Below are 14,358 nucleotides of genomic sequence, written 5' to 3'. Positions count from 1 at the left end.
AGCCGAGGGGGGCGTTTTCAGCACGAAAAATCGTGCTGAAAAACTCGGCTTATATTCGAGTATATACGGTAACTAAAAAGGCAATTCAAGTAGAAAATATCAGATGGCACTATCACTCTTCCCCTTTGTCAAGACTCTCTATAGATTTTGTACAGAGTTATGATGACTTTCCACAGCCGTGTGCCGGGCGCATCCCGTTGTCCTTCACGTGTGAAATCATTGCCTCGGAATCAATAACGGTGATTTTAAGTACCAGAACAGCATCTTTTTCTTTCATGAAGACTGATAATAAAATGCTGGCTGTTAGATGTATTCTGTATAAGACTGTATTCTATAAGATAATTCAATGTACACGAAGTTGTAAGGCTACATTCACATCACGATTTTACAATACGGGAAACAAAAAACGGACAAAACTGTATGCAAAATTGTGCATTATTTGTGCATTTATATCTGTTTAAAAGTAATTCTGCAATTGCCCACAGACCCCCACAGCGGGAGGTACTACTACTCCCATCATGGAACAGGCTTGTAGCTCCCCCGGCTGCAGGAGTCTGCGAGCGGCTGGAGAGACTACTGCAGCGTTTGTACTACTACCCCCATCATGGAACAGAGTTTGTTTCATGTTGAGGGTAGTAGTAGTACAGGGGCTGAGGGATTGCGAACCGCTGCGATCATAAGTTATTAACCAGGGAAGCGGGCGGCATGCCGAGTGGCCATTCAAGGCTCTCGCAGGTTTTTTTTTATTATTCTACAGTGCGGATCAGTATTTTTACATAGAACCGGCCAACCAGGGATTGCGGCGCAGTGCCGCCCGCCTCCCCGGCAGGAGCCGTGTCTCCTACTACGGGTGAAACTCGAAAAATTAGAATATCATGCAAAAGTTCATTTATTTCAGTAATGCAACTCGTCTGCGGTAGTAAGCATGAAGTGCTCCAAAATCTCCTGGTAGACAGATGCTTTGACCCTGGACTTAAAGGGGTACTCCGGTGAAAAACAGATTTGTAAATTACTTTTATTTAAAAATCTTAAAGGGGTATTCCGGGAATTTTTTTTTATTTGACTATGTTACAGGGGCTGTAAAGTTAGTGTAGTTCATAGTATAGTGTCTGTACCTGTGTGTGACGGTTTTCTCACAATTCGTATGTGATTTTCACCCCAATATTTATTTTTATCAGCATACAAAATGACTGCTGTCTCGGATTTTTCCCAGGTTGCAGTGCGGCCGAGACCTGACTCACTAGTCAGCTGATGTTAAGGAGCCTGTCTGCTTCAATGGGTGGAGAGAGCAATCTGCAACTAATGCAACAGCTGTAGGCACCTTGATTGAAGACCACAGGTCTGCAGCTCACTTAGTTTCAATGGGTGGGGTGGCTGATGTGTGGGAAGGAGGAAAATGGTATCATGGGATTTGTAGGCAAACAAGAAAACAGGAAATACCAGTTCACAGAAAGCTACCCACAGTGTTATGGTAATCTCACAGCATAACCATTTAGCCCAAGACAAGCACAGATTCTTCCTAAGCATGTCCATTACTGTCTGCCAGGTACGTACTAAAATCACCTTATGGTGGATAACCTCTTTAATCCTTCCAGTACTTATCAGCTGCTGTATACTAAAGAGGAGTTTCTTTTCTTTTTAAATTTATTTTCTGTCTGACCACAGTGCTCTCTGCTGACACCTCTGTCTGTCTCAGGAACTGTCAAGAGCAGGAGAGGTTTGCTATGGGGATTTGCTCCTGCTCTTGACAGTTCCTGAGACAGACAGAGGTGTCAGCAGAGAGCAGAGTGGTCAGCCAGAAAAGACATTTAAAAAGAAAAGAACTTCCTCTGTAATATGCAGCAGCTAAGTACTGGAAGGATTAAGATTTTTAAATAGAAGTAATTTACAAATCTGTTTAACTTTCTGGCACCAGTTGATTTAAAAAAAAAATAATAATAATAATTCACCGGAGTACCCCTTTTAACCATCAAACAATGAAGCTTTATTGGTGATATGCATAAGAACATATTAAAATACAATGAAAGAAAACAATAGGCCCGTAGACCCGGAAACAGATAACAATATCCAGGTACATAAGGTAAAATTACAATATAAGATTGGAATACACAATGGAAGCTATCAGAGTACCCCTTTTAAAGGGGTACTCCGCACCCCTAGACATCTTATCCCCTAAGATGTCAGATCGCCGGGGTCCCGCTGCTGGGGACCCCCGGGATCTCGGCTGCTGCACCCACCTGTACGGCTTCCACCTTGTGGAAGCCGTACAGGTGGGTGCAGCAGCCGAGATCCCGGGGGTCCCCAGTAGCGGGACCCTGGCGATCTGACATCTTATCCCCTATCCTTTGGATAGGGGACAAGATGTCTAGGGGTGCGGAGTACCCCTTTAATGAAGCACAGTGGACCAACACCAGCAGATGACATGGCTCCCCAAATCATATAATATATTGGGGATTTGGGGTTTCCATGAGCTGTAGCCATAATCATCACAATGATGACAAATCACGTCTTGAATTATCTTGCAACGAGTCTCTCTCATAAATTAGTTTCACTTTTTAAGTTGTATCACTGAAAGAAATGAACTTTTGCACGATATTCTAATTTTTTGAGTTTCACCTGTGCAGCTCCCATCATGGAACAGACACTGTACAGTACACAGTAGTAGGAAGAGTCTGTTCCATGATGGGGGTAGTTGTAGTACCTCAGCACTGCAATAGTCCCAGGTGGCTGTGGAGTAAAATGTACAGAACCGTGCCCAAAATCTTGGTAGACTACAGTTTTGTGCATGAGAAAAAAAAGGCACAAACCATACACATACAAAAACTTATACAACCGGATATATCTAGTTGTGTAAGTTTTTGTATGAAAGGTCAACGTATAAGATTTGTCTATATGGTTTTCAAATTGCAACCGTATACCAAAATTGGGATGTGAACGCACCCTAAAATATAAAATGCTTTATGGTGGGGAAATTATCTTTTTTAATTGAAATAGTCACTAACCTGTCAACAAGCTTTGCATAATTCAATAGTATAAGCGAACATAAGAAACTGTAATACATTCCATGAAAGAAAAATGCTCTACTCATCAGGCTCCTCTTCTCAACCCTGTTATCTCCTATATTCACCATTCACTCTCGCTGTCTGGAGATGCATCAGCTTACTGAAATATCAGGTTTCCTTCTACCTACAGAAGTACAGTGATCCCTCAACTTACAATGGCCTCAACATACAATAGTTTCAACATACAATGGTCTTTTCTGGACCATTGTAACTTAAAACCAGACTCAACATACAAAGCTACAGACAGTCCAGATCTGCGAAACATGTCAATGCCCGGACAACCGACCAATCAGAATGGGCATTCACTGGTAAAACATCTGTATTACTGAAGTGCATGCACTGACTGGCTACCTGGTAGCACCCCCTACAGTACAGGGAGGTATGACATGTTCTGTACTACTCTTTACCTGTGCCAGGGATAGCTGCTCCAGGTGAGGGCGGCTCCATTTTACTTTTTTTGGGACACTGTGTGTTCTGTACAGGACCCTGAAGAAGCTCCTGTCCTCTACATAGACAGTGATTTACAGCTCCCAGCAGATCTTTATTACTCTTATATGGTTAGCTACTTATTTTTGCTTTATCTATATAGGTTAGCTTCTTATTTTTCTTTAATCCTCACTTTTTCCTATTTGTGGATGACATTTTGGTGGCTTCAGAACCAATTATCAGGTTTCCATGGAGTTATGGTCTCGACATACAATGGTTTCAACATACAATGGTCATCCTGGAACCAATTAATATTGTAACTTGAGGGATCACTGTATATAGAGAGGAGAGTTACCTGCAGAGAGAGAGAAATACAGAGAAGCTGCTGAAGGCTCTAGGGGTAAATTCACAGGCTATACTGCGCTTTAATGTCCTCCATGCTGCTGCTGATTTTGAGGGTGTGCTACTGCAATATAGAGGGGCCAGGAATTTTGCCACCCTAGGCGAAAACTCATTTTTCTGCCCCTTGGCTCGACACTTTGACATGGGGTGACACACTGTAACAAACCCTCTCCTCATGTAATCTCCTTACTACCTGGTTGACACCCTGTAACAACCCCCTACTCGTGTAATCTCCTTACTACTGGGATGACACACAGAAACAAACCCCCTCCTCATGTAATCTCCTTACTACTGGGATGACACACAGAAACAAACCCCCTCCTCATGTAATCTCCTTACTACTGGGATGACACACAGAAACAAACCCCCTCCTCATGTAATCTCCTTACTACTGGGATGACACACAGAAACAAACCCCCTCCTCATGTAATCTCCTTACTACTGGGATGACACACAGAAACAAACCCCCTCCTCATGTAATCTATTTACTACTTGGGTGACCCCCCTGTAACAACCCCATACTCGTGTAATCTTCTTACTACTTGGATGACACACTGAAACAAACCCCCTCCTCATGTAATTCCTCTACTACTGGTGGTGGTGGTGGTTTGCTGGATGGGCGGGTGCTTCAGATGCTGGCTAACTTTATTGCTGTGGGCAGAGCGGTGCCCCCATTAAGAGTGCGCTCTAGGGGGCTGCCTATTTTGCCTATAGGCAGAGCTGGCCCTGAGGGGGGGGCAGACAGTAAAAAAATAAAAACCCCACAGTATATATCCTCATGTGCAGAACTTTTCCTTTCACACCTCATTTATGAAGTCATTTTACTAACTACCACAATGGGGTCACCAGAAAGGAATGTACGCAGGAATGACTCTGGGCGTTCAGCATCACAAACACACTTTATATTTCTCACAGAGCACTGTAAGGCTGAGTCCTCATGAGACAGATTTGCATATTATGAATCCAACATATATTTTACTACAAGATCCACAGCAGAAATCCAGGACTTACGCTCAATTTTAGCTTTGGCTGTGCAGTTTGCAGTGTCTGGGGCCTTCATAAGGATTAAACCCATTCAATGAGGCTAATCCGCATTTGGCTAATCTGCTAGTTTTTTCATTTAGGAATAAAAAGTTTGTTACTTATTGCTGTATATTCTTTATTCAACCAACATTTTCTGAGGTTTTGAACCCCATTAGCAGGTATTGGTGTGCAGGATGTTGACAGATTTATTGTAAATTAAAGTGCATCTCCATTACTTTACTCGGGTGGCCGGACATTTGCTAACATTTTCGTGCCACTGCCGATACTTGAGACTCTGGTGTTCAATCTACCAATTTTACAGAAGGTCTATGGGACTTCCGCCGAATCTGTAGATTGAATGGCGTAGTCTCGGGCAAGTCTCATGCTCGGGTGGCACCTGAAGCATCACTGGAGTTGTGCTTTAAAGGAGAAGTTTCATACCTGGAAGTACAGAAATACGTATTCCCTTATCCGCAGGATAGGGGATACGTTTTATATCGTGGGAGGGTCCGACTGCTGCAAACCCCCCCCCCCCACAATCTCCTGTACGGGGCACCAGCTCTCCCCCAGAGCGGTGCGTCCCAACCCCCCACCCCCTCCATGTATCTCTATGGGAGAGCCGTTCAGCAATCTTCAGCTCTCCCCTAGAGATGTATGGAGGAGGTGTGGCAGCCCTCTCTTTGGATGGGGGCATGGCGCACCACTCTGGGGGAGAGCCGGGGACTCGTACAGGAGATTGTCGGACCCTCCCGCAATATATGTTTATCTGTACTTCCAGGTGTGAGACTTCTCCTTTCAAGGCACCGAATCTGCAAATAAATCTTTGCCACAAAACAGTCCCAATAAGTGGAACAGTGCTCACCAAGGTGCTCTAGAACAGGGCCTGCCATAGGGCCCCAATACAGACACTGTTACTTCTTTTCTCCATAGAGCTGTCTGCTTCTACCTCTGTTCTCTGTATATTAGGGCAACACAAATCTGGTAAAGAGCTGATCAGAGAGTGCCGGGTGTCTGCACCCCACCAATCTGATATCATAAGCACAGGCCATCTTACTAAAGTCTAGAAAACCCCCTTAAATATCAAGTACCTTCTTCTGCTCAGCAGTCTGCATTAAAGGGGTGCTCCGGTGGAAAACAATTATTATTATTTTTTAATCAACTGGTGCCAGAAAGTTAAACACATTCGTAAATTACTTTATTTAAAAATTTTAACCATTCCCGTACTTATCAGCTGCTGTATACTACAGAGGAAGTTGTGTAGTTCTTTTCTTTCTGACCACAGTGCTCTCTGCTGACACCCAAATCCCCATAGCAAACCTCTCCTACTCTGTACAGTTCCTGGCATGTACAGAGGTGTCAGCAGAGAGCCCTGTGGTCAGATTGGAAAGAAATTCAAAAAGCATAGAACTTCCTATGGAGCATACAACAGCTGATAAGTACTGGAAGGATTAAGATTTTTAATAGAAGTAATTTACAAATCTGTTTAACTTTCTGGCACCAGTTGATTGAAAAAAATAATTGTTTTCCTCTTAAGAGACACTTAAATTGTCTTGCTAATAAATAACACACTCTTAATATTTATTATGTGACTACTTTTTTGTGTTGTTGTTGTATCATTACATTTCATGCATCGCAATGGTTCCACTTATTTTCCATAATGCAATTCCAATACGCCAGCAAGCGTACATCCTTTCATGAATATGTCACCAAATGACGTCAATGTGCAGAAGCTCAGGGACAAGTGGCTTGTTTATTCTTACAGTTCCTATTTCTTTTGGTAGAACAAGAGTTAAGCCGCACGGTAACTTTAGAAAGGTTCTCCCTTGCGACTAAGCTCTATTTCATAGCTGGTGCTCAGTTACAGCAGCTGTATCTGGAGAACATGACCTAGTGCCTCATATATCGATGACGTACAAAGAAATGTGTCTAAATTAGGAGCCGGGGGCAGAGGCACATTATCCAGGATGTCACAGTGTACAAGAGGATGTGAGATGCCTGTCTGAGCGTCTTGGAGGAAAAAAATATTGTTGGGGCCTTAAAGGGGTACTCCGGTGAAAAACGATTTTATTTTTTAAATCAACTGGTGCCAGAATGTTACAGATTTGTAAATTACTTCTATTTAAAAATCTTAATCCTTCCAGTACTTAACAGCTGCTGTATGCTTCAGAGGAAGTTCTTTTCTTCTTAAATTTCCTTTCTGTCTGACTACAGTGCTCTCTGCCGACACCTCTGTTCATGTCAGGAACTGTCCAGAGGAGGAAAGGTTTGCTATGGGGATTTGGCCCTGCTCTGGACAGCTCCTGAGATAGAGAGAGGTGTCAGCAGAGAGCACAGTGGTCAGACAGAAAATACATTTTAAAAGAAAATAACTTCCTCTGTAGTATACAGCAGCTGATAAGTACTGGAAGGATTAAGGATTTTTAAATAGAAGTAATTTACAAATCTGTTTAATGTTCTGGCACCAGTTGATGTAAAAAACAAACAAAAAAAAAATATTTTCACCGGAGTACCCCTTTAAGGCCCAAACAATATTTTGGCAACAGTTAATAAAAAATAAAAAAAAATTCACCAGAGTACACCTTTTAAAGAGAACTTGTCACCTTTTAATTCTAATTTTCTCCTAAAGTAGTACTCCAGGATAGAAAAACTTTTCCCCTATCCTAGGTATAGGGGATGAGTGTCAGATCGCGGGGGGTCCGACCAGCGGTCGGACCCCCCGTGATCTGACACTTATCCCCTATATTTAAGGATAGAGGATACGTTTTTCTATCCCGGACATCTCCTTTTCCTTTAACATGTAATAATGACCTTTGGGTGAAAGTTTTTATTATGATTACTATTAATTAATTATGAATGAATTATTATTGCTATTATTCATGCACTGTACTTATTATGGTGTATTTATTTATCAATATATATATATATATATATATATATATATATATATATATAAATTCTGCTCAATTTCTCTTCTGCAGCCAGCATGTATTCAAATATAGTGCAAGCTGTTCTGTAACCTTCATAGTGAAATCTGTCCCCTCTCCTGAATGATCTTCTATCCTGAACTCGCACGGTCACAATGGGAAAAAAACACGGCAGGAATGGTGTGAGGAACATGATGAAGAGCTCAAGATGTTGACTTGGCCGCCAAATTCACCAGACTTTAATTCGATTGAGCATCTGGTGGACGTGCGGGAAAAACAAGTCCAATCCATGGGAACCTCACAATTTACGGGACTCAAAAGGAAACGGACAGCAATGTCTCCAGTACTGACCTGCCGGTACCCTCTGTTAGTTCAGGTGATGTTGATGGTGTTAAAGGGGTTAACCAGGAAAAAAAAAAATGTTTATATATCAACTGGCTCCAGAAAGTTAAACAGATTTGTAAATTACTTCTATTAAAAAATCTTAATCCTTTCAGTACTTATGAGCTACTGAAGTTGAGTTGTTCTTTTCTATCTAAGTGCTCTCTGATGACACGTGTCTCAGGAACTGTCCAGAGTAGAAGCAAATTCCCATAGCAAACCTTAACTACTCTGTGCAGTTCCCGAGACAAGCAGAGATGTCAGCAGAGAGCACTGTTTCCAGACAGGTAAGAACAACTTAAAGGGGTACTCCGGTGCTAAGACATCTTCTCCCCTATCCAAAGGATAGGGGATAAGATGCCTGATCGCAGGAGTCCCGCAGCTGGGGACCCCCGGGATCATGCACTCGGCACCCCGTTTGTAATCAGTGCCCGGAGCGTGTTCGCTCCGGATCTGATTATGGTCGACCGCAGGGCGGGCGGTGTGTGATGTCACGCCTCCACCCCCGTGTGATGTCCGCCCCTCAATGCAAGCCTACGGGAGGGGGCGTGACAGCTATCACGCCCCCTCCTGTAGGCTTGCATTGAGGGGCGGAGCGTGACATCACACGGGGGCGGAGGCGTGACGTCACATGCCGCCGGCCCTGCGGTCGCGGGTAATCAGTCCCGGAGCGAACACGCTCCGGGCACTGATTACAAACGGGGTGCCGAGTGCATGATCCCGGGCGTCCCCAGCGGCGGGACTCCCTCAATCAGGCATCTTATCCCCTATCCTTTGGGGGATGTTTAAGCACCGGAGTACCCCTTTAACTTCAGTAGCTGATAATTATTGGAAGGGTAGATTTTTTTGGCAAGATTTTTTAATAGAAGTAATTCTGGAGCAAGTTAATCTAAAAAAAAAAAAAAATTTCCTGGAATACCCCTTTAATTAATTTTATTAATTTGTTCTTCTTGGTGTCGCTGTTCCAGACATATCGCTAAAAATGATGATATGTAAATTAGTCTCCTGATATACTGGTGTGCTCCCGTGCCCCGAGGTGCACTACTTCTCCTGATCCACACCCCCTACTGAATATTCATACTATCCCCTTCCCGCAAGTAGCTGCTACATGCAGATATCCCGCGCAGGCGGGGTCATAGTCTAGGCCGGCTGTGCTGGAGATCTGTGTGGGCACACGCGGGATCTTGGCATGTCGTAGCTACATGCGTAAGAAGGGGTTGTGATTAAGGGACCAGCTGAGAAGAAGAACCAGTGGACCACATGGCTAGGGAATACAAGAGCCTGTAAACATGTCCACCTATAAACTAATGTGATATGACACATAATGGCTGAATGATAACAACTGTCTATTGAATTGCTTAGCAATTCACAGCCCAAATGTGACGTGCAGCCCGCACCCTCAAAAAACACAGCTGCTTGCATTGCGGTCATGCAATGAGGAGGAATGGGGGCCGCCACACTCCCTTTTAGTGAAAGGTGGGGCCCCTACAGTCAGTTGCGGGAAACCACCTTAAGGGAATGGTCCCATGTAGTGCTAACGCAGCATTTTTCACCCTGTGCCAAACGTTTTGCGTACACACAGGGATCCTTGCAAGAATAGAAGACGGCACTCACCATGTGGCATAATAATTCTCTTATTTAGACAGAGTACAAGATACAAATGGCCGACGGGCCATTTCACACCATCTACGGGTGCTTAATTGTGACAATTAAGCACCTATAAGCAGTGTAAAATGGCCCGTCGGCCATTTGTATCTTGTACTCTGTCTAAATAAGAGAATTATTATGCCACATGGTGAGTGCCGTCTTCTATTCTTGCAAGGATTGATGATACAGTGGCGACACATGTTGGGCAGAGGAGTGTGACGCTGTATATTTATGCAGTGGGTGTGGACTAGTAGTGCCACCTGTGATTTCTTCATTGCACATACACACAGGGATACTCGGCCCCGGCCCCAAACCTCACTGAACACACAGGGCCGCTGTGTGGATGCTGATCAGAGAATACGCAGCGTATTTCCCGCTGTACATCACATTGTGCAGCCCGAAATACGCTGCGTAAGCACTACGTGGGACCGTACCCTTAAAGGTTGCGACAGGAAATGCATTTTAACAGGTAAGTAGTTATTTATGTCAACAATTATTTTGTAACATTCTCAAATGCAAAAACATAATAAAGATTCCAAGTTCAATCATCTCTACCCGTCTGTAGTATGGCGGATAAATCGTAGACCTGGATCCAGTACTGTTTCCCCGATTCTTTTAAATGATATAATATCTAATACATTTGTCTGTAGCAGCAGATACGTTTACTAAATAAATAGGAGGCAGTGGAGTACATTCATTTTAGATACAAGTAGAGCAGCAAGACTTTTAGTTTCTAATATAGAACGAGTTAATTTGGAGGCGCTTAGGGCAGCACAAAGTGTAAATCTGGCGCTGTCTATATTTCAACTTTATGTTACAGGGTTAAGTTACGTAATAGGCAAGTGCATTGAGTTTAATGTCATGTGGACATTTTTTCTCCAGATACTATTTCACATATTCCCAGTTTATCTGCCATAGGCTGTATTTATGTAAAGAATTTAACCTAAAGCTATAGACATATTCTGAGACCATGACCGGAATGGTCGCTGTATCTTCTCAAGGTACAGAATGTGGATAACAGGCTTCAGGAAGTGCATATCCCATCCAGGAAAAGCTGGGTGAGATATGGGAAATCCAGAAAGAGTTAAAATCCCTAGAGACTTAGCTTGCTAGGTTATTTGGTAAATCCTGTTATTGGGACTGGATTTTTTTAATGGGCTGAAAGGTTTGGTAGAGGGGACTTTCATTCACTTCCTAGCCCAATTCTGGTTTTCAGGTTGGCCCCAAGTCAACTGGGGGCATCAACTACCTGTGAACATTATCTACCGACCTTCCTACTGGGGACATCAACTACCTGGGAGCATTACCTACCTACCTTCCTACTGGGGACATCAACTACCTGGGAGCATTACCTACCTACCTTCCTACTGGGGACATCAACTACCTGGGAGCATTACCTACCTACCTTCCTACTGGGGACATGAACTACCTGGGAGCATTACCTACCTACCTTCCTACTGGGGACATCAACTACCTGGGAGCATTACCTACCTACCTTCCTACTGGGGACATCAACTACCTGGGAGCGTCACTGGGGACATTAACTACCTACTGGGGGCACTGCTGACATACTTGGTGCTTCTACCTTAGAGGGGAAATTCCTTACCTACTGGGGGCATTACCTAATAGGGGAGGGGAAATTAACTAACCACCATCACCCAATCCTCCTACTCTTTTCCCCCAACACACTTATCTATTCTGTCATATTAGGCAGGGCACCCAGGGGGACATTATTAAGGGCACTGAGGATAGGGAACAAGTGGGAAATGTGCTTAAAACGTATGAAGCCTAATATTTTTGTAAAAAAAAAAACACTAGGCACAGAAGAAACTGCAGATGGCACCACTGCACATTCTTAAACTAAGACAACCCTCTATAATAAAGGGCCGAGCAGGGCAAATGTATATGGGTGGTGCTCACCTGTCAACACAGTCCGAGTAATATCTCAAGCAGTAACAACGTTAATAAAAATAACAAGAGCACTCACCCATAAAATGTAACTTTTAACTTCTGTTAAAAAAAACGCTCATGAACAGCCAGGGAAACAATGATACCCTGGCAGCCGCCAGGGGTAGACAGGTGACAGACTGTTTCGCAGTCAAACCTGCCTTCTCTGGCCCAATATATATTTGTATTCTGGCAGATTCTGTGGAGACGAGTCATGGTTGGAAGGCAACTTCATGGCGGCCTGAGCCAGACAGAGAAGAAAAGGAAAGAAAACGACTCCAATTGGGGGGTTGAGTGCAAGCCTTGAGCTGTGTTATGAGCCCCAACATTTCTGATGGTGGCCCTGCTGATGAGAGTTGGAGTCCTAAGGTGGGCAGTGTTAAAAAAGGGACATTTACCTTGTGTTAGTAACACAAACACACACACACACAAAACTGGTTTGTTGAGTGCCTGGTAACTCACCTGTATAAGGGAAAGGTTTTGTGCAGTTAGTGTTGGATGAACAGGATTCATTTAGTATTTCTTTGTGCCTGCATTTTAAGGCTGTGTTTGTTTTGTTATTGAAAAATAAAAACAGGAGATACCCTGTTTATATGTTACTTCCATGTCCCTGTCTCTGGCTGCTATTTTACCGCTATGGGTCAGCCTGACAGTGCTCAGACCATATGCCACACACTGCATCAATTTGGAGTAGAGGAGGACTCCAGCGGAAACCTTTGAAGCTCTGGTGAACTCCACGCCCAAGAGACTTAAGAGGGTACTCCGGCCAAAGACGATCCTTCTATTCATGTCCATGGGAATGGGGCGTGGTGCCACGTCTCCAATCCAGGATACACAGAGGTTTCCGAGACTGAAGTAGCATAGAATGCGGGGACTGCACGGAGATGGCAGGGGGTCCCATCGGCGGGCCCCCCCGCAATCAGACATCTTATTCCCTATCCTTTGGATAGGGGATAAGATGTCTTTGGCCAGAATACCCCTTTAAGGCAGTGCTGGAAAATAATGGTGGCCACACAAAATTTCAACACTTTGGGTCCAATTCGAACATCTCCACTTAGGGGTGTACTCACTTTTTGCCATGATTTTGACATTAATGGCTGTGTGTTGAGTTATTCTGAGGGGACACAACATTAAACACTGTTAGGCTAGGTTCACATTGCTGTTTGCATCCGACCCGTTAAGGGACAGGTGTAAACGGCTACTGCCGGATTCCGATGGACTCCATTCGCTTGCATGGGGTCCAGCAGTGATCTGGTAATTTTACAGTAATTTAGCAGAGAAAAAAATAGTACTTGCACTATTTTTTTCGCCGCTAAACTCCCATTGTTCTGACAGGATTGCCGATGGAACTCCAAATAGTGGAGAACGATTGCAATGTGAACAAGGCCTTATACCGGATGTGCATTCATTACTTTACATTGTAGCATTATCATTTCTTCAGTGTTGTCACATGAAAAGATATAATATAATATTTGTGAGGGATGTTCTCTAATAATCATACAGTTTCCACATCTCTGTGTATTTAAATGATTATTAATTTACTTATTTTATTGAGAACAAGTAGATTTTTCTTTACATTTCAGGGCTCTGTTGCCAGTATTCGTTGGGATATCCTCAAAGCAGGCACAATTGTAGACATTAATAATTCAGACATAGACCCAACACAGTCACTAGTAGACTATTTCCCAAATGTATACGTTTTGTTTGCAGGATGCTTAGCAGGACGATGTTTAGCATCTACATGTCTATGGCTGTTAAAGGGGTACTCCGCTGCCCTGCTTCGGAAGCTCCGCTCCCCAGCGTCCGGAAGTGTCTTATTCGGAACGCTGCCTGAGGGCTTCCATGTTCACGCCCGCCCCCTCAACGAAAGTCTATGGGAAGGGGGCGCGACTGCCGTCGCGCCCCCTTCCCATAGACTTTCATTGAGGAGGCGGGCGCGACGTCACGAGGGGCGGCCCTCATGCAGCGTTCCGAACAAGAAACTTCCGGACTGGTTTATATTCCACTTATTCCTTTTATACTTATACTTATTCCTTTTGCTGCTGTAGCTCAAGGTATATCCAGGGTATTTTTAGCATCATCCTTCCTATTAACTTTTCCCTGCTGTTGTGTCTCCGAGCCCTGGATAATTGAGGAGAGGGGATGAGAGGGACAGCTGTAGCAAAGGATTAAACCTTTCACTCTTCCTTAACATTTCTATCTCCTGAAAGGGGTTACCCAACCCCCTGCGCCATCTGCTTTTGCTCAGTACTGATCTATATATAACAGGTCTTACATAATCAAGCGTGAGGGGGACACGCGCCCGGTGACAAAGTGACATTTGTACATATTTCCCTTGGAGGACAGCACATAAATGGATTGTTCTAACAACCAGTAGGTGATGGGCAGTGACAGGCGGGCACAGACGTGTATTAATTCTCCGAATGACATCAGTATTAAAGGGTCAGTGGCTCAGAGGATGCAAGTGAATTAAGGACAAGCGGATTCAATCCTCATAATCCACCATTTAATGCATAACATGTATCTCATTGACACATTCAGGGTGG

The sequence above is a fragment of the Hyla sarda genome, chromosome 6 (assembly GCF_029499605.1).
Source record: "Hyla sarda isolate aHylSar1 chromosome 6, aHylSar1.hap1, whole genome shotgun sequence".
Lineage (NCBI taxonomy): Eukaryota > Metazoa > Chordata > Amphibia > Anura > Hylidae > Hyla > Hyla sarda.
This window is presented reverse-complemented; position numbering follows the sequence as displayed.